General features: G+C 42.6%; 1 protein-coding gene across 5 annotated transcripts in view; it reads left to right on the top strand.

The window, feature by feature from the left end:
• The window catches only part of TBC1D16 (TBC1 domain family member 16), a 241513-nt gene that overhangs the window by 21689 nt on the left and 192844 nt on the right, over positions 1-26980 (top strand). The window contains exon 1 of one of the 5 annotated variants that reach the window (XM_073608205.1): positions 15075-15182. The exons of the other annotated variants lie outside the window; for them this stretch is intronic. The gene's annotated coding sequence lies outside the window, so the exon portion shown is untranslated. Of the gene's footprint in view, positions 1-15074; positions 15183-26980 lie in introns of those variants that run through there. 5 annotated transcript variants of the gene reach the window in all.

Genomic DNA, 26980 nt, shown 5'->3' with positions numbered 1-26980 from the left:
GTGCTATACTTTCAACCTTCACTTCTCTAATACCTAAAACACAAGATACTACATGGCATATTAATGACTCAATCCTATTTCATCCATCACACTCCTCTGATCTAGAAATAGCCATAAAAGATTACCTGGCCAATAATGAGACCTCTAATATATCCCCACTGACCCTATGGAAAGCTCATAAACCTGTTCTCCGTGGGGTTTGTATACGCCAAGCCTCATTTCTTAAAAGAGAAAAAACTACAACTAAAACAAAAAGTAGAAGCAGAATTTAATACATGCCACAAATCTTACAATCCATCCTACCCTTGTCTAAATTACAGCTTGATAAAGCATGTTTAAAACTTGACCTTTTTTCATCTGAATCTGTAGATAAAATGTTATGCAAGTCTAAACATAATTTTATCTTAAAGCGAATAAACCACTTTAAAGCACTTAAAAAACTAAATCGCTCCTTTAAACCGATTCGACTGAAATTCTCTCGTGATACATTTACTAGTAATCCAGTAAAGATCCTCCACACCTTTCAAAAACATCTTACCTCCTTATATACAAAGGAATGATCTTTTGATCAAACTTTAGCAGAATCATTTTTTTCACAAGTCAAACTTCCTACTATTCCTTTAGCCCAACGCGATTGTCTTGAAAGCCCCATTACATCTATCGAAATTAAACTAGCAATTAACTCTCTTCAACCAAATAAACGTCCAGGCCCAGATGGCTTCTTTGCCCTATACTATAAGAAATTCTCTCATATCCTTGCTCCAATGTTAACAGACACATTTAATTCTCTCCTTAACGATCAATCCTTTCGCCCTGAACATTAACGGATTAACGGCCATAATTTCAATGATCCCCAAACCTCAGTCAGATGATACATCTTGTTCTAACTATAGACCCATATAATTACTCAACCTTAAATTACTAGCGAAAGTCTTAGCGACCCGCTTAAGTAGTGTAATAGGTTCTTTAATAAATAAAGACCAGGTCGCCTTTATCCCACAGCGCCAAGTGGCAGATACTGTACGCAGGACTACTTTACGAATTCAAGCAGCTAGATCACAACAAATACCCATCTGTCTCTTATCTTTAGATATCAAAAAAGCATTTGATACAGTTTCGTGGCATTACCTACATTTTGCCCTGCAGCGTTGGGGATTTGGTCCTCATTTTCTTAGCTGGGTCTCCTCATTATACAATAATCCCAAAGCTTATGTTAAATATGCTGGATATAAATCAAACCTATTTGACATCTGTAGGGGTATGCATTAGGGATGCCCACTTTCCCCACTCTTATTTGCCCTACCGATTGAACCCCTTGCTCAATCAATCCGTACTGACCCCTCTAGATTTAGCTGGTCACCAACATAAACTTTGCCTATTGCTGATGATATCTTAATCTTTATGTCATCCCCTCATATTTCTGCTCTTAATCTTATAAGTAAACATGATCACTTTGCCCATGTATCTGGTCAAATTATTAACTCTCAAAAATCTATAGCCTTAAATATATCTTTACCTCCTCATATTTTACAACAAGCGCAAACATCCCTCCCTTTCTCATGGTCCACTTCACACCTTCTTTACCTAGGGATAACTCTCACACCCAATCTTTCTGACATTTTCACTGCCAATTATCCTCCAATTTTGCATCAAATATCTAATCTTCTGACACAATGGTCCTCTCTACCATTATCTTGGATAGGTAAAATTAACAAAATAAAGATGGCTATACTGCCCAAAATTCTTTTATCTTTTTCGAGTTTTACCTATCCCTGTTCCAGCATACTTTCTCAGAATACACCATAAGGCATTAACTATTACCATGCAGCTCAATTAGCCCATATCCCTAAATATCACGCAAAATGTGAAGTTTTGCTTTGGGTTGCGCTGAAATCAATAGATTGCGACCCACTTTCAATAACCAACCACATATGGTCTAATTCCTCCGACCGTAAAAAACTCAATAATCCTATAACTATAACCCATTTGGGATAAATTTTAATTAGTAAATGGACTAAAATCTCCCCATATACCTCTTTTATCATTTCTTAAAAATCCACTTTTCTATCCTGCTTGGTCTTCCCCCTAAATCGTTTAAAGCATGGACCTCCACTAATTTAACTCCTCTATGAACTACAATCCTCTACTTCATTCAAAACTTTCCCTGACTTATGTGAAAGTCACAAACTGCCTAATTCAGAGCTCTTTCGATATCTTCAGATTAAAACATTTTTTATGCCCTATATCCAAGGAAGAATTAATTTGGATAAATTTAATGTGCTTTGAAAATATATGTAAACGTGACCCACACACTAATGGGGCGTACACACGGTCGGACTTTTCAGCTACAAAAGTCCGACAGCCTGTCCGACAGACTTTCGACGGACTTGCGGCGGACTTTCTAACGAACAGACTTGCCTACACACGATCACACAAAAGTCCGTCGAATTCTTACGTGATGACGTACACCGGACTAAAATAAGGAAGTTGATAGCCAGTAGCCAATAGCTGCCCTAGCGTGGGTTTTTGTCCGTCAGACTAGCATACAGACGAGCGGATTTTTCGACCGGACTCGAGTCCGTCGGAAAGATTTGAAGCATGTTTCAAATCTAAAGTCCGTCGGATTTGAGGCTGAAAAAGTCCGTTGAAAGTCCGGAGAAGCCCACACACGATCGGATTACCAGCCAGCTTTAGTCCGTCAGCGTCCGTTGGACTTTTGTAGACGAAAAGTCCGACCGTGTGTACGCGGCATTAGGGACTTATTTCAACTCTTTACACTCATCTTATTACTAAACCCAACTCAGACTCACCATCATATGTGGCTAAGTGGGAGATGGATCTTGGGTTTTCGTTGGAAGCAGCCGATTGTATCACTAAGTCATCGTCACAAAACATAGCTGCCTTGGAGACAAATTACAAAGTACTCACACGGTGGTATTTGGTCCCTGTCACAATTGCGAAATATGCTCCAAATTATTCCCCATCTTATTTTCGTGGCTGTGGTGATCTTGGATCACATTTTCATACTTGGTGGGATTGCCCGGTAGCAAAAAAATTCTGGAAAGATATATTTCTTATGATTTCAAAACTGTTTGAAATCCCTATCAATCCTTATCCTACAATAGCACTTATAAACTTAAAACCGGGCAATCTCTCCTACCGCCAATTCAAACTCCTATTACAGATCACTACAGCCACGAAACAAACAATTGCCAAAGCTTGGAAATCTCCGTCCTTAATTGCAGAAAATAAAAATAGAGTCAATCAAGCAATGATCAATGCCAAAACAGAGGCTATAACTCAAGATAAAATATCCAACTTGGAATCCCTGGGTGACTGACTTTTTGCCTTCCAATTTTGAAGCTTCCCTACTGAGACCTTGGTAATCTCGATTTATACTTCCATTCTCTGCATTCATGGTATGTGTTTATTAGGGCTGAAACGATTAATCGATAAAATCGATAATGAAAATCGTTGTCAACGATTTTCATTATCGATTAGTTGGTCTGCGAACGGCACGCACCATCTTCCCTGCCTTTCAGTCCCGCCTCCGTCCGAGTGTTACATTCCCCTGTGTAAAAAGCCGGCGCCGCTGTATACATCTCGTAGCGGCTCTCATGTGACACGTCGGCCTCTCTCTTCCTCTCTGCTGACGTCAGCGCGGTATTCTCAGCCACGCTCGCTTTGCTGCCTCGAGCGAGAAGAGAGAGAGAGAGGAGAGAGAGAGGAGAGAAGGAGCCGGTCACGTGAGCGCTGAGCTGCGATAAGGTAGCAGCTTGCTCATCATCTTAGTATTTATGGGAGGACAAGTGCCCCATCACTGGTGTTCCCGGGGGGTGCCCCATCATTGGTGTTCCTGGGGGGGGATAGTGCCCCATCATTGGTGTGCTTGGGGGGGATAGTGCCCCATCATTGGTGTGCCTGGGGGGGGATAGTGCCCCATCATTGGTGTGCCTGGGGGGGGATAGTGCCCCATCATTGGTGTGCCTGGGGGGGGATAGTGCCCCATCATTGGTGTGCCTGGGGGGGGGGGGATAGTGCTACATCATTGGTGTTCCGGGGGGGGGGGATAGTGCTACATCATTGGTGTCCCTGGGGGGGGGGATAGTGCCCCATCATTGGTGTTCCTGGGGGGGAATAGTGCCCCATCATTGGTGTTCCTGGGGGGGGAATAGTGCCCCATCATTGGTGTTCCTGGGGGGGGGGGATAGTGCCCCATCATTGGTGTTCCTGGGGGTGGGGGGAATAGTGCCCCACCATTGGTGTTCCTGGGGGTGGGGGGAATAGTGCCCCACCATTGGTGTTCCTGGGGGTGGGGGGAATAGTGCCCCATCATTGCTGTTCCTGGGGGGGAATAGTCCCCCATCATTGGTGTCAGTTTGAGAAATACACAGACCTCTCCCACCCACACTCTGGTCTGGAGCCACCATCACTCCTTCCCACACTCCGGTCCGGTTCCTCCAGCCCGCTATGGTCCGCTCCCTTGCCCCAGCCCACTCCCCCCTTTTGGGTCTGGTTCTTTGTCCAACCAAGCTCCCTTTCTATTGCAACCCCCTCTGGTCCGGTTCCTCTCCCACATGCCTCTCTTCCAAACTTCCTCCCAACCTACTCCCTCTAACGCTTGGTCTCCAAACTAGCTAACTCCCTCCAACCCTCCAGTACGGTCCCCCCCCCCCCCCTCCCATTCAGGGCCGGCCCCCTCACTGCATTGTCAGTAATCAATGAGGAATTTACTTTAATAGTTATGTTGTGATGCAGTTTGAGTGTAACACTAAGTTTTGTCATTATTATTTTAAATAAACTATTTTTTTAAATGATTTTATCCGATTAATCGAAAAAATAATCGGCCGATTAATCGATTATGAAAATAATCGTTAGTTGCAGCCCTAGTGTTTATTACCATGTACTACCCCGGGGACCCCTATTACCTCTCATTTCTTTCTTCCCTATCTATTTTTTCTCCTACCTAAGATTACTTTTTCTTTTATTTTCTTTCTCCCGTTTACTTTTTTCCCCTATTCTCTCTCTCCTCTTTCAATTTACTCTTTATATAGTTCTGGTAGCAGAACTTTTATTTCCTTGGTTATCATTATACCAATTAGTTCCAATATGTTCCAATATGTAGTATAAGATTTTAGATTCTATAATTATTATTTAATTAAACTATACTCTTGATAATAATTAAGACCCCCCCCCCTTTTTTTTTTTTTCTATGTATGTTTTTTTTTTTTTTTTTTTTTTTTTTTTTAATCCTGAGGTCATTTTATATTGACCTGGTCTAAGTTGGTTTTATCCTCTCTTATACAATGTATGACACAATCTTTTGAGCAGCTAGATCCATGCTAAAATTGTTTTAGTTAAACTATTTTTAGTTTATGTTGGAACTACAACTCAATATTATTACCATATATGCGATCTTTTCTTTTGCTGCCACCATATGTACTTATGTTTAGTATACTAATTGTTAAAATTCAATAAACAAATTTGACAAGAAAGAGAAAATTTGGCCATAGGCAGTGGGTAATGGGCAGTCCATAATCTAACATCTACAACTTTTTAAACAAAGGGCCAGATTATTGTCCTTTAAGACATTAGGGGGCCAGACTGTGGCCAGTGGGAGTAGAAAATGTCTTGGCATCAGTGGGAGTAAACAATGCCCCATCGTTGGTATTGGTGGAAGGAGTAGTGTCTCATCATTGCTGTCAGTGGCAGGAATAGTGCCCTATCATTGGTGTCATTGAGAGGAAATGTGCCCCAATGTTGGTGTCAGTGGCCCAGGACTGGATAAAGGCAAGCAAAGGGCCACATCTGGCGACCACTGATCTTCAGTATAATGTTTACTAGTTATTTGCTGGCTCAAACTCATTTCAAGGGGTATGAATACTTTTTCAAGGCACTGTAACAAGTAACAAGACAACACTGTATTAAGAAATAGTGTTGAACGTGTAAGTATTGTAGATATCTGCAACAGATTAATACACCTTACTGACAATCAATCTGTTGCAAGCTGCAACATTTGTTGCCCAGGCAGAAGAGAGATTTCTAAGAAATGTCTATGACACCTCTCAATGAATTCCATGGATAGATTACTGATAGTGTTCAGATTGGGCCAATGCATTTGACCACACTCCAATTTCTATAGCCAGCTGGAGTCTTGTAGTTCCTCTAGCATGGCAATCCATGACATGCTGAAGAGGAGAAGGGGCCCATTTTTTCAGTTTTTTTTTCTGTATGTTGCTATTCTATCAATGGAGATTCCATAAACAGTGTTTTTTTTTTTCACAGAAAAGGGACGTCGTTTTGCTGAGATTAAATTGAGTTTGTTTGTGGTCCAGTTTGTGTACATCTTAGCAGCCAATGGTGGTGTACATCAGTTGCGATATTCTTTGGTTTTGCTGCAGACTGCACAATTGTATTGTCAATTTGTTTCTCTTTTAACTTTAAGCCACTTTTGTTTCTTACAGATTTCCCTCTTCCCTTTCCTGTCTCCTTGCCACTTCCTTTTACTCACTCATCACATGAATGTATGAGCACATGACTTGTCAGCAATGTTATGGGGGCTTACACTTCATGGTGAGCTAAGAAAAAAACAGCTTATGTGAAGGGTATTTGTTTGAAGTGTATTGATTAAGGAGTCTGTTTGTACATGTATGACACGGGGCTCTGAAATTTAGCAAATTATAACCATGAGACAAGTAAATGGTATGCACAACCCCAAAATGTAAGCTGCATGGTCATCCTTGTTTGTATAAAAAAAAGTTATACTCAGACAAAAAACAAATATAAATAAAATAAAAAAGTGGCGTCACTTTTCCATGTTTCTATGTAAACAAAAGATGCAATATACAGTGGGTATATAGAAGAGAATTGCCCCCCTTCAAAATAATCACATTTTGTTGCTCTGCAGCCTGAAATGAAGACAGACACAGTTTTTGTTTTATCCAGCTATATGTACTCCGTGCAACTTATAAGATCCAAGTGAAAGATATAACATCAACATGTCAGAAAAAAATAAAAATAAACAAACGGAATCACTGAGTTGAAAAAAGGATCACACCCCTCCTAAAAATTACTTGTAAACTTAAACAGGTGTAGCTAGTCATCTTCTCAATGGCACACACAGCCATTTGACTGTCAACAGTGATCAGCTGTGGTCATTTTGAGCAGCTCAGCATTTCTGTCCCTGGTAATGCACCTGAAGCAAACAATCAACTATGGGTGGCAAGGCACTGTCAAAAGATCTCAGGGATAAAGCTGTGGACAGGCACAAGTCAGGAGATGGATACAGAAAAAATTCAAAGGCTTTATCAATGCCTAGAAGCACAGTGAAGTCTATTATTAAAGTGGATGTAAACGTTCACATATGTGAAGTGAACAGCCACAGATGATACACAGGGATGAAACGTATCTCCCTATATAAGTTTTATGTGTATATCTGCTGTCTTCATCTGTATATATCCTTTAGAAAGTGCACATCGTGTTAGGAGATTTTCTCTTCCTGATTAACACTGCAGAGAAGCCTGGGCATACAGCCAAGACAGCTGATTGGAGGAAACGCGCACACACCCCCTCTCCTCATAGGCAAAGGAAGAAAGGACTGTGCAGAGCTCTGCTCTTAGATGACAAGCTGACTGCTAATCTATTTATAGCAACCTCCCCGACACAAACTTCTATCCCCATTTTGGAGGTGTGAGAACTTATCAGGCTGATAACAGAGCTACTGAGCATAAGACAGCTACAGGACATAGTGCTTTGGAGAGAGATAAGAAAACACTACAGATATGTGACCAGCTCAAGTTTTATGAATCGGATTTACATCCACTTGAAGAAGTGGAAGGTATTTTGTACAACACGGACCCTCCCTGGATCAGGACATCGCTCCAAACTGGATAACAGAGCCAGGAGGAAACTGGTCAGAGAGACTATCAAGAGGCCTACAGCAACTCTGAAGCAGTTGCAGGAATGTATGACAAAGAGTGGTCATTGTGTGCATGTGACAACAATATCACACATTCTCCACAAATGGGGCTTGTATGGGAGGGTTGCAAGAAAAAAGACACTCCTCAAGAAAGACCACATGCAGTCATGATTGAGCTTTGCTAAAATGCACCTTGAAGATTCTGAGGCCACATGGAAAAATGTGTGTTATGGTCAGATGAGACTAAAATTGAATTATTTGGCCTCAACACCAAATGATATGTCTGGCGAAAATCCAATACAGCTCACCATCCAAATAACACCATTCCTACAGTAAAATATGGAGGTGGTAATATCCTGTTATGGGGGTGTTTCTGCTGTTTCTCTGCAGCAGAGACTGGAGCACTTGTCAGGATAGAAGGAAAAACAGATGGGGCAAAATACTTGATAAAAAATACGTTAAATTCTTGAGGAAAATCTGTTGACCTCTGCCAGAAAGTTGTCAATGGGAAGAAGGTTTACCATCCAACATGACAATGACCCAAAGCACACAGCAAAAATTAACCACACAGTGGTTGAAGGAGAAAAGGTTGTATATCCTTGCATGGCTTAGTCAGAGCACAGACTTGAAATCTGTAGAATGACTTGAAGACTGCAGTCCACAAACGGTCACCATCAAATTTTAATTGAACTTCAGCAGTTCTGCAAAGAAGAGTGGGCAAATATTGAAAAGTCTAGATGTGCAAAGTTAGTAGAGACAAATCCCAACAGACTAAAGGCTTCAATTAAAGTAAAAGGTGGTTCAACAAAATACTGACACAAGGGAGTGATTCTTTTTTTTTTTTTTTTCCAACTCAGCAATTCTGTTTTTTATTATTTTTATTTTTTTCTGACATGTTGGTGTTATATCTTTTACTTGGATGTAAGTTGCACTGAGTAAATACAGCTGGATAAAGCAAAAACTGTGTCTGTCTTCATTTCAGGTTGCGAAGCAACAAAATTAGATTATTTTTAAGGGAGGTGATTCATTACTATACCCACTGTATATTCAAGTTGGTGAGCTGCTGCCATTTACTTGTCTGGGACTTTACTCTATGGGCGTGCACCCTTTTTGTGGTTTCCAATTGAGCTGGATGGATTTTGGAGTTGTTTGAAGTTTATACTGTATATGGGAAAGTATAATATCAACCTTTTCAGTATAGCTATGATGGCAACTGTTCAGTTTGCCTATTTCATAAAAAGCATCTTTGCCATTCATGTAAAATTATTGTGTGCATAAGATTCAATTAACAATTGCAGTTGACAACGTGGGCTCATAATGAATATGACCTATGCAAAAGCAGCTGCTGCCCTCATTACCCGCCTCCCTACAAACACCTAGCCCATCTCATGTGTACAGCTATGTGTATTTTACTACGGTATCTGCCATATTTGAATTTTACATTCTCATCACAAAGTACATCTTGGCAGACTATACTGTTAAATATGCATCTGTAAATCATACCTCCCATCAGTTTCCTAATTAACCCTATGGCACATACTGTAATATAATGCACATTTTTGCTTTAGTTACTCTATAAAAAAGTCTTCAATGGATAATATTTGTGTGTAGGTAGTAGATGGTCCTCTCCAAAATTGTATCTACTACCTTTACTTTTTTTGTCTGTGTTCACACTGAGCATGTGTGATTTCAATAAAATCGATTCATGCAGCAAAACGCCACGTGCAAAATTTAGCTGAAGTAGAAAATCTCAACTTTGTGCAATAATCTGCTAATCTGCTTTTGTGGATAGTGTATGTACTGTAGTTCATTTAAAGCCCATTATTTGGGTTTAGTCACTTTAAATTTCTAACTATACTATTTTTAAGCTGTCTGTGTTTTCTTTCTGTAAAAAAAAAAAAAAAAAAAAAATCAGTTTTATTGGCACAAAGAAACATCTTGCACACGGTACTGTCTGATGATGAGCATCAGACATTCCTGGCAGAAAAAACACTAGGATGGGCTGTATATCACTAGCACATATTTGCGCTTGTTTGCAAGTATGCACACACAAGCAGGAAGCATGGTATTTGCACATATTTGCGAGTATATATGTATAAATACTGACCGGCAACTCCGATTTTCTGTATTTTTTTTTTTTTTTTTCACTGATCAATACACAGTGCATGTTTACGTGCATGTGTGTACAGGCACATTGTAAACAATGGGTTGCATTGAGATCAGTAAAAGAATTAAAATCTCCCGTGTGCCTGAAAATTTTTCAGACAGCAGTGTGCAAAAGCCTCAGAACTTATTTAAAGCCGATTGAACCTAAAAAACAAAAAAAAAAAACAAAATTTCACTTTTCTCTTTGATGCATTTTTTAGGCACTTTTTGAATGCTTAGTTCAGTGGTCTCCAAACTGCAGCACAGGGACTGGATGTGGCCCTTTGCTAGCCTTTATCTGGCCCTTGGGTCATTATTCCTAACACTGACACCAACTGTGGGGCATCATTTCCCCAACTGACACAACTGATGGTGCGTTATTCTTCCCACTGATAGCAGTGATGGGGCACTATTTTTCCCAGCAATACCAATGACAGTGCACTATTCCTCTTCCTACTGACCACAGGCACTATGCAGCTGAACAACACACCCAAGGCATTGTTTACTCCCACTGATCCTGGGGCATTTCTTACCCCCACTGACCACAATCCTGCCCCCCTAAAGTCTGAAGGACAGTAAACTGGTCCTTTGTTTCTAAAGCTTAGAGACCCTTACCCTAGTTCATTGGCAGAGACAAAAATATGAAAAATAGCCTTCTTGCTGTGGGGTTGTTGGATATGGGCAGCGAACACATTTTTGGCTATTCAAAAAAGCAGCGATTTAGTCTACAGTAATCCATTAGATACTGCTTTCATGAAGTCTGATAAACTATCAAACTAGCTATGGGATACTGTATGTTTCTATTCTTAGTTGAAAACCCAACGTAATGCTTAATCTACCTCATTTTAAGGCGTATAACATGATGGCATCCTGGCCAACATTGGGGGCATCCTGGGCTCCAGGGTGTTCCTCTGACCTTCTTTTAAGAATAGGGCCTTCCTTGATATATCATTTTGTAATGGAAGTTGAACTTTTATTCAATAATTGTATAGGGCATTGTCCCATCGAAACATATCAAGTTTTGTAGAAAATTTGAGTGACTTCAATCTTCTTATTTCTGTGAAATAACTTCAGCCCTAAATAGGGTTTTCAATCTTGACGGAAAGCTTTACAATTATGTCGTTTATTGGAATTCTTTAAAGTCATACCGCCTTTTAAACCGTGTTCATTTTAGTTGCATTTCCCCCATCAAACATTTTCCGTTCACTCTGATGCATTGTAGCATGCTATACATGCGGTCAGACCAGATAGTGAGGTTAAGCAGGTTTGACCATATTGGTTTACAAGAATGTAGTGTAAACCAGTTCTGTAAATTGAAAATGACTGAATGTTCCTATACTGCTGGATTGCTTATTGTTAGTGCATGGAGAGTAAAGCTTGGCATTTGAATAGAGTCCGAGGAATAAAAACAGTTTTGGGCCCCTCTTTGTGTACATTAATGGGAAACTGGAATCATATATCTGATAAAAACCGAGGATGTTGAATACAACAATCACTGATGCATAGAGCTGCACGACTCTGGCCAAAATGAGAATCACAATTTTTTTGCTTAGAATAAAAAGATCACGATTCTCTCACAATTCTCACGACGTAAAATCTTTCACATTATACAAAAAAAAAAAATTGGGCTAACTTTACTGGTTAGTTTTTTTTTTTTTTTTTAATTCATTAACCACCTGCCTACCAGGCACTAACACCCCCTTCCTGCCCAAGCCATTTTTCAGCTTTCAGCGCTGTCGCACTTTGACAATTGCGTGGACATAGTACACTGTACCTAAACAATTTTTTTTTATCATTTTCTTCACACAAATAGAGCTTTATTTTGGTGGTATTTAATCACTGCTGGTTTTTTTATTTTTTACAAAAAAAAGACCAAAAAGTTTGAAAGAAAAAAATGTTTTTTACTTTTTTTTCTGTCAAGAAATTTTGTAACTAAGTAATTTTTCGCCTTCAATGATGTGCGCTGATGAGGCGGCAATGATGGGCTGAACTGGTGGGCATTGATGAGGTGGCACTTATGGGCACTGATGAGGCAGCACTTTTGGGCACTGATGAGGAGGCACTAATATGCCGCACTTATGGGCACTGCTAGGCGACACTGATGGGCACTGTTAGGTGGCACTGGGCACTAATAGGTGGCACTGATAGGCGGCAGTGGCGGGCACTGATAGGCGGCACTGGTGGGCACGGATAGGCGGCACTGATTGGCATTGATGGACGACACTGATGGGCATTGATGGACAGCAGTGATGGGCATTGATGGGCATCACTCACTGATAGGCGGCACTGATTGCCAGCTCTGACTGGCATGGCTAATGGGCACTGATTGGTGGCACTTGTGGGCAGTGGTGGGCACTGATTGCTGCCACTGGTGGGCACTGTATGCTGGCATTGGTAGGCAATGATGGGCACTGTATTTTGACACTGTATTTCTTTATTGTAATCAGGGCACTGATGATCAGTGCCCTGATTACATTCCTACATGTCTCCCTGTGAGGAGATGCCGCTGATCGGCTCTCCTCACCACACTCTCTGTCAGTGTGAGGCAAGGAGTGCCGATTATTGGCATCTCCGTGTTTACATGTGACCGGCTGTGATTGGACACAGCCAATCATGGTTAAAGAGCCGCGGCTCTTTACACTGATCGGGGTTGTGCCGTGTCCTAGCAACACAGCACGGCCGCAATTGCTGTGCTGCGCGCCCCCGTCATATGACGGTGTCCCAGATCAAGAGCCGCACACCCCGCCGTCATTTGACAGTGGGCGGGCGGCAACCAGTTGAAGTGTTTTTTTTTCAAAAAAATTGCATTTGAAAGACCGCTGCGCAAATACAGTGCAACATAAAATATTTCAACAACCACCATTTTATTCTCTAGGGTCTCTACTAAAAAAAATATATATAATATTTGGGGGTTCTTCTTGCAAAAAAAAAAAAGATTTTTACTTGAAACCAACAAATGTCAGAAAAAGGTTTAGTGTTTAAGTGGTTAAACTTCATTTACACACGTCTATTCCAATGACAAATTGTTACAATATTTCCACTGCTAAAGAATGTTCTGATTCTTAGCAGACTGCCCGTTTTTTTTTCTTCCTTTCTTTTGATGGCTGTGGCTTCCGAAGAGCAGAGAGACTTCTTTGCATAGACAGAATCGTGAAACACTTTTGTCAAGATCGCAACGGGGAAAAAAATCACGATAATGATTCTTGGCAATTAATCGTGCAGCTCTACTGATGCAGTAACATCGGAAAACAGTATATGCACCACAACTGATGCAGATGTGCCCTGCCTAACTATAGTTGAAGAACATGCTAAGGTGGGTTCATGGCCGATAGGCAGGTAGATCAGGCTTATACACATTGAGACAAAGTGATGCCTGAGGTGGTCCAGGTTTATACAGAAAGAGACAAGCCAAAGCCATTACCCTTGTGTTGCCAGTTTACAATCTTTCAATTCTGAAGTCAGGTCAGTTGAGAGTTCCACACTGCAATCCAGAAATGGACACAAGGTGTCATGGTTACTGCAAAAAACTTCCAGCACTTGGTGCCGGTTCACACTACAACGACTTGGGATCCGACTTGTCAGATCTCAAGTTGCCCCAAGTCGCGGGACATAAGAAATTCCATTGAAGTAAATGAGAGCCGTCTTAATGTCCACTACTTAAGTTGCTCCGACTTCAGAAAAGGTTCGTGTACTACTTCAAGGAGACTTCTAGGCAACTTGTACCCATAGATTTGAATGGAAGTTGCCTCCAAGTTGGATCTCCATCTATATTGAAGCGACTTTACAGGAAAAGAAATGAGTTTACCCAGGCAAACCCTCTCCCTCCCACAGAGCTGATTATTCTTTGGCCACACCAAAGTCGGCTGTCCTGGAGGCCTTGCAAAGTCACGCTGTAAGTCGGGTTGCCCCTGTGTGAACCGAGCCTTAGTGTGTGCACTCACCATCTTAAAAGTGTAATTTCGGGCAAGAGCTAACTATGCCCCCTAACACATACGCGCATTATCTATCTTATCTATTCTCAGGGCGCTCTGGTCCAATCACGTGATCTCCTCAGCACCCAGTTTCAGGGGTGAGGAGAGAGCGCCAACAATAGATGGCATGCCCAGGCACTGACCTCACCCATAGGGCATCTATTGTTGGCTGTCCCCTCTCTCTCCTGAAGTTGGCTGCTGGAGCTGATCATATGACTGGATCGGAGTGCTCTGAGAATAGGTATAGACATCTTCCTTCTACAGGGTAGTTAGTATAGGTGTTAAAATGGGAATGGGAGCTGTTTTAAGCTTAAGGAGAAGTCCAACCTGAGCTAGTTTGGTTGGGCTTCTTCTATGGGTCACAGGAGTGCAATTCGTTTTGCACTCCTGTGACCTGTTTTCAGCAGAGATTGGTCTGAAGTCCGCTCTCTGCTGACGTCACCAAGATCAGTCCAGGCAACGCGTCATCATGACTCTGGAAGTCTGGATCCGCCAGGTGCCTGGACTGATAGCCGTCTCAGCCTCTCAGCGAGCCACAGAGATGGCCGCTCCCGCCCCTCTACAGCTCAGTGCTCCAGTAAACGTGGAGGAGCAAAGCAGGAGAGGTGCTGATTGACAGTCAGCAGCTCTCTGCTCTGGGAGCAGTGAAAACTGAGCCATCGGCGGTGTTCTCAGTGAAGAGGCGGCGGGGGACAGATGCAGCATCAGACCGATGCTGCATCCACCTAGGTAAGTATAAATCTGCAATAAACAGTATTCCCATGCTTCTCCTTTAGTTAACTCTAGCCTCAAATTCCACTTAAATACCTGGGATATGTGCTTTGGAGTACAGAAGAGTAATTAGAATGCAAAATCATCTTCCTGTCCAACTGATGGGCCCATTAGAGCTGTGTACTGTCCCATGTATAATTATGGACATAACATGTTGTCAACACAGAGTTGCCAACGTATTTTTACTTACAGTGAGTTTGTTCTATCCCTTGAAGAACAAATTCTCTTTCAAGGAAACTACCCATTTCCAGCCCCACACTGCCTGTGCAAGAAAAACATCCTGTTTGAGTGTATATGCACTAGAAAGAGGGCTTTTCTGGCACATGTTGCTTACAAATGCTAGGCAGCACAGTGAGGACCTCTAAAGCAGGATGAAGGTAAGTACCGGTATTTTCCACTGAATACTTCAGCTAAAAATAATGGAATAGGACTCCAGTTCTATTTTGTTGGTTTTCAGAACTGGGGCCATGATTAAGAGGGATGTCCAATCGCACTGTGTTCTGTAAACCGTTTTAGGGGTGATGTTAACCTAACATTGACACTTTTTTTTTCTATTGTTATTTTCCTTCTATTACAATAGTTATTTGAAGTGACACTTTGTTATATGACACATAAGATACCATATTTTTCGCTCCATAAAACGCACCTGACCATAAGACGCACCTAGACTTTAGAGGAGGAAAACAAGAAAAAAAATATTCTGCACCAAATGCTGCTGATTTGGAGCACAGGAGAGGATGCCCAAATCCCCAATTAATATACTATAGTTTGTAACTTAGACAACCAATCAAAGCTGATGCCTAAAAATAGTCATCTATCAAGTGTGCCAGATAGCTTCCAGGCAGCAAACAAATATCACCCTGTCGCCAAACTCAGTCTATATACAATTCATAGGAAATATCACCATCTTAACAAATTTACCATGCAGGCTGTGAGCACAGCACTGCAGGTGCAGTCTGATAAAGAAAGACCTGAGAATGACTAGATACCTGTCGCCATGTACACACATCACATGGTCACTCCAGCAGATGGCATGCTGGAGATGCCGCCCTCTTGTATCCCCCGCTCGATTGGCATCTGACATCACCGATCAAGCAGGGACGAAAAATCGTCACTGCGCATGCGCCAGTGACATGAACCCCAGCCAGAAGACATAGCGGGGAAAGGAGAGGGGAGGTGCCCGATATTGTAACATGGCAGTGGCTGGTCAGTATTCGCTCCATAAGATGCACAGGTGTTTCCCCTCCTTTGGGGGGAAAAAAGTGCGTCTTATGGAGTGAAAAATACGGTAACCATTTGTTTATAAGAACACATGTTTTCAGTGTATCCATAATTGACTACATGTGTATGTTCCATTATTGCTGCTTCAAATATTTGTAAGAAAACCTATTTTCAATAAAAAAAGTTTGTATAAAAAAAAAAAAAAAAACACCCGCTGTGGTTCACATCAACCCTGTGCGATTGTGATGCGGTGTGGGAAACGCACAGGAATAGTTGCGAATACCACACCGCATCAGTGTGAAAAGGGACTTGCAGTCGATGATTGGTTCTCATGTATAAGTGATCCCTTTTAACCACTTGCCAACCCACCACAGTAAAGTACTGTAAAGTAATGCAGAGAGCAACACTGATGTGATGACATTAGCACCGCTCTCTGCATCATTACACTGTGAGTTCAATGCATCATGGTAAAGTGAGCCCAGGATGCCATGTACTCACAGTATCTCCTCCATCTTCTAGGTTTAATGGCGTATCATTTCACCCTGAAGACTGAGGACATCTTGTGGCAGAAAGTACTTACTACTGGGTGCAGGTTAGAACTTCATAATTTTAAAGGTGGAGTTCCACCCAAAAGTGAAACTTCCACTTATTCATCTTCTCCCCCCTCCGGTGCCACGTTTGGCACCTTTCAGGGGGGAGGGGGGAACAGGGACCTGTTTTTGACAGGTCCGCTTCTCCACTTCCGGGAGACCGGGCTGTGGCGAGGTACTTCAGCAGCTTGGCCCTCCTCCTCCCTCCCCTTCTGCTGAGCCAGTGAGAGAGTGCAGCGTGCTTTGCGCATGCGCAGCAAGGACCTGGCTGTAAAGCCGAAAGGCTACACTGCCGGATTCCCTTACCAGCAATAGAGGTGGCCGCACCTGACCAGCTGACGTTTACAGCTGCGGTGCCGACATCGCTGTTCTCCAGGACAGGTAAGTGTCCTATTTATTAAGTCAGCAGCTACAGTATGTGTAGCTGCTGACTTGTCATTTTTAAAGGGGCGGGTGGAACTCCTCTTTAATTACTATTGGAAGCTATTGACAGTACTGTGTGTCATGAATGTGCAACTGACACTGCGTGTACTGTGTTGGGATAGATTGTTGAACTCAATTTTGTCAATGTATGTTGAGATTTGAAGTCACTGCAGACAACAATGATGATCAGTATGCCAGGCACAGTTAACCTGCCCATACCTCTGATGGTAGCAAAAACCACTGTAACTGTATTTAATGTGTAGATGACTTAATGTGCTAATAAACCCAAAAGCAAATATCTATTATATTGCAGCTTGCCAATTCTTAGATGTAATGGCTTCATAAGCTTAAAATAAGAAAACAAATGCAGCCACCTTTAAATGCAGCAGTCTTTCAAACGCAAATTTAAAAAAAGAAAATCACTTTCATGAATAAGAAAAAAAAAACCAAAACCTTAAAGTTAGCCCAACTTTTTTGTATAATGTGAAAGATGATGTTACGCCAAGTAAATAGATAACTAATATGTCATGCTTTGAAATTGCGCACACTCGTGGAATGGCGACAAACTATGGTACTTAAAAATCTCCATAGGTGATGCTTTAAAATTTTCTACAGGTTACTAGTTTAGAGTTACAGAGGAGGTCTTGTGCTAGAATTATTGCTCTCGCTCTAACGATCACGGCGTTACCTCACATATGGGGTTTGAACACCGTTTACATATGCGGGCGCAACTTGCATATGCGTTCGCTTCTGCACGCGAGCACAGGGAGACAGGGCACTTTAATTAAATTTTTTTTTAGACTGTCTCTCTGTAAAAATAAATTTACACAATTTCTGACCATTTTTATTGCTGTCACAAGGAATGTAAACATCCCTTGTGACAGTAATAGTCAGTGACAGGTACTCTTTATGGAGGGATCTGGGGTCTGTAAGACCCCAAATCCCTCCTTTGCACTCAAAAGTATTCAAAATGCCCAAATCGGCATTTTGGAATACTAGGAATTTTTTTTTAAATCGCCGCCATTGGCAGCCGAGTAAACCAGAAGTGATGTCATGACATTGCTTCCGGGATACTAGCTAGGAGACCCGATCAAAGCCGATTCCGGCTTCATTCAGGTCTTCGGCCAGCCGACGGATGTGTCGGCTGGTCGCTTGGGCCTCCTGGTGGGACGGGAGAGCCCAGGAAAGCCATGGAAGGTGGCGGGAGGGAATAGGATATCCCTAGGATAACAGCCGAGCGGATTTTAGCCACATCGGTTGTTATTACTATAAAGCCAATCGCTGGCTCTAAAAAATGGTACTGGGGTGATGGCATCACCCGGGTACAACCCCTTCAAGCCGACAATGCATATTTGTGTACGGTTGGCGTGAAGGGGTTTTAAGGTAAAAACGTTCTTAGGTTTAGTAACACTTTAACCGCTTGCCAACCAGCCGCCGTCATTAAACAGCGGCAGGTCGGCACGATCCCGCGAACCTCCGTAGCAATACATCGGCTCGCGGGATCAGGATAGCAGGCACGTGCCCGCTGCACGGCGGGGGTGCTGATGCTCGTGGCCGATGGTCGCGATGACCGCCGGCCACGAGCGATTGCGAGCACGAGAGACAGAACACGGGAGTGTGTGTGTAAACACACAAATCCGTGTTTTGTTCTGAGAGGAATGACAGATCGTGTGTTCCTATTAGCTAGGAACCACGATTTGTCACTTCCACTAGTCAGACCACGCCCCCTTCAGTTGGAATCACCTCCCAGGGAACACAGTTAACCCCCTGATCGCTCCCTAGTGTTAACCCCTGCCAGTGACATTTTTACCGTAATCAATGCATTTTTGTAGCACTGATCGCTGTATAAGTGCCAATGGTCCCCAAAATGTGTCAAAACTGTCCAATGTGTCCGCCATAATGTCGCAGTCATGATAAAGATCGCAGATCGTCACCATTACTAGTAAAAAAAAAAATACTAAAAATGCTATAAAACTATCCCCTATTTTGAAGACGCTATAACTTTTGCGCAAACCAATCAATATACGGTTATTGCGATTTTTATTTTTTTTTCTTTTTACCAAAAATATGTAGAAGAATACATATCGGCCTAAACTGAGAAAAAATTTGCTTTTTTTTTTAAAAAAAAAAAAATGGGGATATTACAGCAAAAAGTACAAAATATTGTTTTGTTTTTTCAAAATTGTTGCTCTTTTTTTGTTTATAACACAAAAAAATAAAAACCACAGAGGTGATCAAATACCACCAAAAGAAAGCTCTATTTGTGGGGGAAAAAATGACGTCAATTTTGTTTGAGTGCAACGTCGCACGACCGCACAATTGTCAGTTAAAGCGACGCAGTGCCGAATTGCAAAAAATGACCCGGTCATTCTGCAGCCAAATCTTCCGGGGCTGAAGTGGTTAAGGTGGAACTAAACCCTCCTATCCTTAACAGTCTAGGAAGCTGCCATCTTCGTGTCTGTTTGATCTACAGTTGCCATGGTACTACACATGTGATCAGTTTTGACACCTGCCATTTGACGGCTTGGAAGCTCAGTTGAGAGCACAAGCAACGGTGAAAGTTATTGTTTACGGCATGCCTTAAATATAACTGTTTTGGGAAATATTTAAATCAATGGATTTGCTTCTGCTATAAAGCACAACCCTATGCTAACCGTTTCATACATAGTTGAAATACAATAGTTGTATCTGCTTTCCCTGGCAAAGAATTTGTAATTCTGTAAATCTGTTCTTGTGATCTATAAAAGCAAAGGCCATCAAGTGACACGCTAATATTCTGGTTGAGCTCTGAAGATTTCTGTGTCCAGCTTATCCATTGGATAATAAACCAGCATAATCACCTGTGTACTTTCAGCAGGTAGGAGACAGCAGTAAAGCTGAACCTGGAGGTAGTAGGTAGGTAGTAGAGGTAGTAGGGTGATCTACCTTGCGTGTGAAATACATTTATTTGTTACAGCTATTTATATAGCACCCACAAATTAAGCAGTACTTTATATACTGTACGTTCACATCAGTCCCAGGGCCTTGCTTGGACCTGCTGTCATGTGTGATTAGTGATGGGGCCTGGCTGCTGCCGTGAGACTCTTAATAGGTAGGGGTGTCACTGCACACTGCACTCCTTCAGCGCTTTCGAAGCCCATGTACTAAATGAATGTAAGAAATATGAGCTTGCGGGTTGATTTTTGTACATTCTCTTAGCTTGGAAACGTGTTATCTTTGCAAGGTCGATTTGGCCTGTGCACACAAGAATTGAACACAAGACAATTAAGCCACACCGCCAACAGGAACTTCACCCTTGTAAAAAAAAAAAAAAAAAAAAAAGTAAAAGTCAGCAGCTACCAATACTGTAGCTGCTGACTTTTATGGCCCATGCACACTGGACATTAAAGCGGGAGTCCGGCGACCAATCCTTTTTTTTTTTTTTTTTTTTTTTTTTTTTTTTTTTTAGGTCATTGAGACACTTTGCTAACCCCAAAATAATACTCACAGTTTGGGTGTAATATTTCCGCCTCTGTCTGTTTTCGTACTGAAGAATAACTTAAAAAATGTGATACTGGCTGTTTCCATCTTGTTTGTGGGCATGTGAAGCTCACAAGCATTGATTTCCGGGATGCGGTGAATACTGTTCATTCACAGCTTGTGGAAGCCTGACACTAAGCTCCCAGGAGACAGTGCGGCGCCGGGGAAAGGCAATAAACACGCCTACTCCCATGGGAGGAGAGACAGGAAGTGCCACAATAAAGTACAATAGTGAAGGGGTTAACGGGGGGGGGTGCGATCGGTGGGTGGCAAGTGTACCTACATGAACTGGTGTCAGTGTAGTGTTGGTGCACTTGCACTGTGAGATGTTCTCTCTCCTCTCTCTGGAACGGAAAAGAGTTCCACGGGGGGAGATGACATCACTTCCCCTGCTGTGTTAACACTTACACATGCAGGGGGAGGATTTCATTCGCCAGGACCGACCACCAGGTCTAGGCCAGATACCATTGGCCTGGGGATTGATCAGTTTTGGATCGAATGCGATCGTCGCTGTAGCCTATGGGGCGCGCACGCGACATATAGCTGTGACGCTTCGTGCAGCCGGGCCAACCTGCTGCAGTATAACTGCGGCGGCTGGTCCGGAACCGGTTAAAGCCAGAAAATGCCCCCACCAAAAAAACGCTGATAAAAAACCCCAGAACTAGTGAGTTTGAAGAGGAGTTTTTTTTTAGCTGTAAAAACGTTCTAACTCTGGAAAACACACACAAAAAAAAAAAAACAGTGCAAAATGAGGCTATTCAGCGTTTGAGTGTTTTTGAGCCATAATCTTTTGTGGGAGTATAGTTTAGCTAAAAAAAACTAAAAAAACACAATTGCTACTGCAAAAACACTGCAAAACTCCTTTTACAGCAACAGATTTCTACAGCTAAAACTACTGGCATTTTATAACCTCCAGTGTGCATGCAGTGTTAATTTAGTTGACTAAAATATTTTCGACAATGAAAAGTAATACTATTTTAATCGACTAAAACTAGAACAATTCAGATGGCTAAAATATGACTGGCATTTTAGTCAAAAAACTATGACATCACATTTCAATTTAGTTTTAGTCAAAGTTAACACTGCACTACCACATAACAATAAGTAGGGGGATCTACTAAGCTGCTGAAATAAAAATAAAAAAAAAGGCTTTTCCGGCGCTGTGGTTGGCCGGAGGCGCGATGGTCTCACTTCTGTGTGGGAGCCACTGTTCATGGCATGAGCTCGGAAGGAACGCCACACGTGGGCCGTTCCTTCAGAGCGCATGCGCCAGTGATGTCACTGGCTGCATGCACTTGAAATATCTCCTAAACCAGCCGTCATTAAATGGTGGCCCGCGGTCTGAACACGAACCGAGCGACGCTCCTTTCCGGACCATCAGGCCACCAGTGTGTTGCCTCATTTCAGCTGTCATTTGTTGCTGAGACTTTGACGTCACGTGTGCGCCCCACCTCTGGTTGCTTGGACACCGTTGCATTGTGTGCCTCCTCCCCTGCCACTGACTGTGGCTCTCGCTCCCGTCTCTTAATCCCGGCCGGGCCGCGAGTTGGGGCGTGATGTTGCGTGCGCACCCCACCCCTCTGCTGCTCCTGGCTCGTTTCTTACACCTTGCGAGGTATGATACTTCGCAGCTTCCGCACCCTGCAGCTTGCCCTTAAGGTATGTGGGGCACATTTTTTGTTAAGGGGATCGCTGATGGTCATATTTTGTAAGGGGCACACTGATGGGCACATTTGGTTGTGCCCATCAGAGTGCCCCTTAACATAAATGTACCCATCAGAGTGCCCCTTAACATAAATGTACCCATCAGAGTGCCCCTTAACATAAGTGTACCCATCAGAGTGCCCCTTAACATAAATGTACCCATCAGAGTGCCCCTTAACATAAAATGTGCCAATTAGCATGCCCCTTATTTTATGTTAAGGGGCACACTGATGGGCACATATTTTAGTGGGGGTGCGCTGATGGGCACGTATTATGTTAAGGGGCACTCTGATAGGGTCACCTGATGTAAGGGGGCACTCTGAAGGGGTCACATGATGTAAGGTGGCACCCTGATGGGGTCACCTGATGTAAAGTGGCACTGTGATGGGGACACCTAAGTAAGGTGGCACTGTGATGGAGACACCTGATGTAAGGTGGCACTGTGATGGAGACACCTGATGTAAGGGGGCACTCTGATGGGGACACCTAAGGTAAGGTGGCACTGTGATGGGGACACCTAAGTAAGGTGGCACTGTGATGGAGACACCTGATGTAAGGTGGCACTGTGATGGAGACACCTGATGTAAGGGGGCACTCTGATGGGGACACCTAATGTAAGGGGGCACTGTGATGGGGACACCTGATGTAAAGGGGCACTGTGATGGGGACACCTAATGTAAAGGGGCACTGTGATGGGGACACCTGATGTAAAGGGGCACTGTGATGGGGACACCTGATGTAAGGTGGCACGGTGATGGGGACACCTGATGTAAGGTGGCACGGTGATGGGGACACCTGATGTAAGGTGGCACGGTGATGGGGACACCTGATGTAAGGTGGCACTGTGATGGAGACACCTGATGTAAGGTGGCACTGTGATGGAGACACCTGATGTAAGGTGGCACTGTGATGGAGACACCTAAGGTAAGGTGGCACTGTGATGGGGACACCTAATGTAAAGGGGCACTGTGATGGGGACACCTAATGTAAAGGGGCACTGTGATGGGGACACCTAATGTAAAGGGGCACTGTGATGGGGACACCTGATGTAAAGGGGCACTGTGATGGGGACACTTGATGTCAAGGGGCACTGTGATGGGGACACCTGATGTAAAGGGGCACTGTGATGGGGACACCTGATGTAAGGTGGCACGGTGATGGGGACACCTGATGTAAGGTGGCACGGTGATGGGGACACCTGATGTAAGGTGGCACGGTGATGGGGACACCTGATGTAAGGGGGCACTCTGATGGGGACACCTGATGTAAGGGGGCACTCTGATGGGGACACCTGATGTAAGGGGGCACTCTGATGGGGGACAACTGATGTAAGGCGGCACTGTGATGGGAACACCTGATGTAGGGGGTATTCTGATGGGGACACCTGATGTAAGGGGGCACTCTGATGGGGACACCTAAAGTAAAGGCGCACTCTGATGACGGCACCTAATATAGGGGATACTCTGATGGGCAGAGTAAAAAACCCAATGCATAACCCAATTTTTTGGTAAAAAAAGCCCTACTGCACATACTGAATACTACCTAATGTCATTCATTCCAAATTTCATATGGCTTTTTCAAGCTTGTAGTTTTAAACTCAAACAAACACTTCCCACTGTTGAGCTTTCATCTTTGAACCCTTCTTCAAATTGGGTACCAAAAAAAAAGAATCCTTTTCCCTTACGTCATAGGATCAATTGTCACCTATACTGAAAGCCTGAATAAACACTTCTTTATGCCCCGTACACACGGTCGGACTTTCCGACGGAAAATGTGTGATAGGACCTTGTTGTCGGAAATTCTGACCGTGTGTGGGCTCCATCACACATTTTCCATCGGATTTTCCGAGACACAAAATTTGAGAGCAGGCTATAAAATTTTCCAACAACAAAATCCGTTGTCGGAATTTTCGATCGTGTGTACACAAATCCGACGCACAAAGTGCCACGCATGCTCAGAATAAATAAAGAGATGAAAGCTATTGGCTACTGCCTCGTTTAGAGTCCCGACATACGTGTTTTACGTCACCGCGTTCAGAACGATCGGATTTTCCGACAACTTTGTGTGACCGTGTGTATGCAAGACAAGTTTGAGCCAACATCCGTCGGAAAAATTTTTTTCGGTCAAGGCACCATTTTAAAATTCTGCACCCCATTCTAAAATGTAAAAAACTAAACTAATTGGTTTACATATTGCAGTAACAGCCACACATATGTAGGACACCCAATAATAGAGGTGAATTATTCTTCCAAGGCAAGCACACCTTTGAATACTGGTACTGTCTAGTATTCCAATGTTTCTTTTCTCCCTCACTCAGGTAATGTAAACTCAGTGCTGATGGGGAGGGGGCAGGAGAGGGACAAACAAGGATGCTGTGAAAGCGCTCAACGTCCTTATCAACCGATGACATAATTGTTATTATGCTGATGGCTAGAAGGTTGTAATGGTGCACAATAAAAACCTGTGGCTTTGTGTAGCTAAAAGGCGGGCTTCATTCACCCGCTGGCTTGCATACAATTTCTGGGCAATTTATAGGCATTTTGCCAAAAGACGCTCCAAAGAAACCTGAAGGCTCTCCAGAATGCCTGGGCACCCTGGTTGAAAAAGGCTGGCCTAAGCTATAGCAGCATTGCCACATCTTCAGCTCTAAAGCTGGCCATAGATGGTTTGAATCTGCTGAACTGGCCAAGATTCAAACCATCTATGGGCAGGCTGATTGTACCGATCAATTTGGGCACAACCAGCATGTGAGGTTTTTTGTGCGATTTTGGCTTAAGAAACTGCTTTTGTTTCTTTTCTTGTGGAAGTCCTAATGGGGTCATGTTTACCATCCTTTTCAACTTTCAACTTTTTACATAAACATGGTTCTTTTTCCTCCTCTTTTTCCTTGGACTCAATGGATTCCTTCACTTTGCCATCCTCACAATCCTTTTGTTCAGCTGCTCGTTCATCACTCTTATATTTTTGCTCTGCTCTGTGGGAGCCTGTTCACACTACAAAAACATCCTCCAGATCCGTTACAGATGTGTGTCTCCATGCGCGGTTTTGTTGCATTTTTGATGCGTTTCTGGATGTATTCCTTACACTTTTTTTCTTTTTTTTTCCTGTTTTTTTTTTTCACTTTAACAAAGTCCCAGTGCGTTCTTGATGCATTTTTTTATGCTTTTTACCGCATTCCAGTACGGTTCTGTCCAAGAAAAAAAGCATCATATTGTACTTTTTTTTTTTTTCTGGAACCAAAAAGCAGTGGAACTCACTGCACTGGTGTGAACTATGCCATTAGAACCCATATAACCTACTTTCCATGTGTTTTTAATGCAGAAAAAAAAGCACTGCATGTGGTGTGAACGGCCCTGATTGAATTTTTATGCTCATCCATCACCCCCACCCCTTTCTTCCTGGGACACGTACAGTTGAACTTGCAGCTGACATACATTTTATCTTTGTCACATTCTCTGAAGATTTTGTCATTCTCCTCACAGTTTGCGTGCTCCCCCTGCGCCTGGCTTAAGCTGGGATCACATATATGCGAATTGGATGTGGTTTTAACCATATCCAATTCGCATAACATGTGAATGTGACCGACTTTCAATGTAGCTGGTTCACACGTGTGCGGGGCGGCCGCGGTGCGGTTTTAAAAAAGGTTCCTGTGCATTTTTGGATGCGGTTCAGATGTGAATTCGGGGAAAAATTTGCACCTGAATTGCACCTGAACAGAAACGCTCCGCAGCCGCATATATGTGAACCCAGTCTTACACTTTCAACAAAAGTCCCCCATCCCATCTAGAAATATGTCCCCTTTTAATCTTTTAAAGCTTGAATCTGCCAACTGCACAGACTCCTTCCTTAAAATTGACCTGACAAAGGGGTGTGCTCTGAAACATGCAGTCAAGACAATTGGCTTTTCTTATCACTCCATCTACTTAGATTGCTGCCACACCGCCCAGCGATTTGCCCTTCCAGGCTGGGAGTGTTTCCGCCAGCCTGTGATGTCACATCCTGGTCACCACCCCCGTCACCTGCACTTTAGTTTTAGCCGTATTTTAGTCTTTTGACTAAAATGCCATTTTAGTTTTAGATCCATTTTAGTCATCAGAATTGTTTTTAATATAAGTTGTGTTTTTTTTTTTTTTTTTTTTTTTTTTAACTAAACCCAACTAAACCCAGTTTGGTCGACTAAAATGCATTGGAGATTTTGACGAAAATCTAATGGGTTTAGTTTTATTAGGATTGTAATGCATTATTTAACCACCTCCTCCCCAGGCCTATTCTGACACTTCGCTCCCACATGTAAAAATCTACTTTTTTTTGCTAGAAAATTACTTGGAACCCCCAAACATAATAAATATATATATATCTGTGTATATTTTTTTTTTTTTTTTTAGCAGAGACCCTGTAGAATAAAATGATGGGCGTTGCAATTTTTTGTCACACAGTATTATGCACAGCAGTTTTTCAAACGCATTTTTTTTTGGAAGAAAAAAAACACTTTCATGAATTAAAAAAAAAAAAATGTGAAGTTAGCCCACTTTTTTGTATAATGTGCAAGGTGATGATAAGCTGAGTAAATAGATACCTAACATGTCAAGCTTTAAAATTGCGTCTGCCCGTGGAATGGCGACAAACTACGGTACTTCAAAAATCTCTATAGGCAATGCTTTAAAAGCCTTTACAGGTTACCAGTTTAGAGTTGCACAAGAGATCTGGTGCTATAATTA

Source organism: Aquarana catesbeiana, linkage group LG12 (assembly GCF_042186555.1).
Source record: "Aquarana catesbeiana isolate 2022-GZ linkage group LG12, ASM4218655v1, whole genome shotgun sequence".
In the NCBI taxonomy this organism is placed as follows: Eukaryota; Metazoa; Chordata; class Amphibia; order Anura; family Ranidae; genus Aquarana; species Aquarana catesbeiana.
Note: the sequence above shows the minus strand (reverse complement) of the source record. Positions and strands in the feature narration are given on the sequence as shown.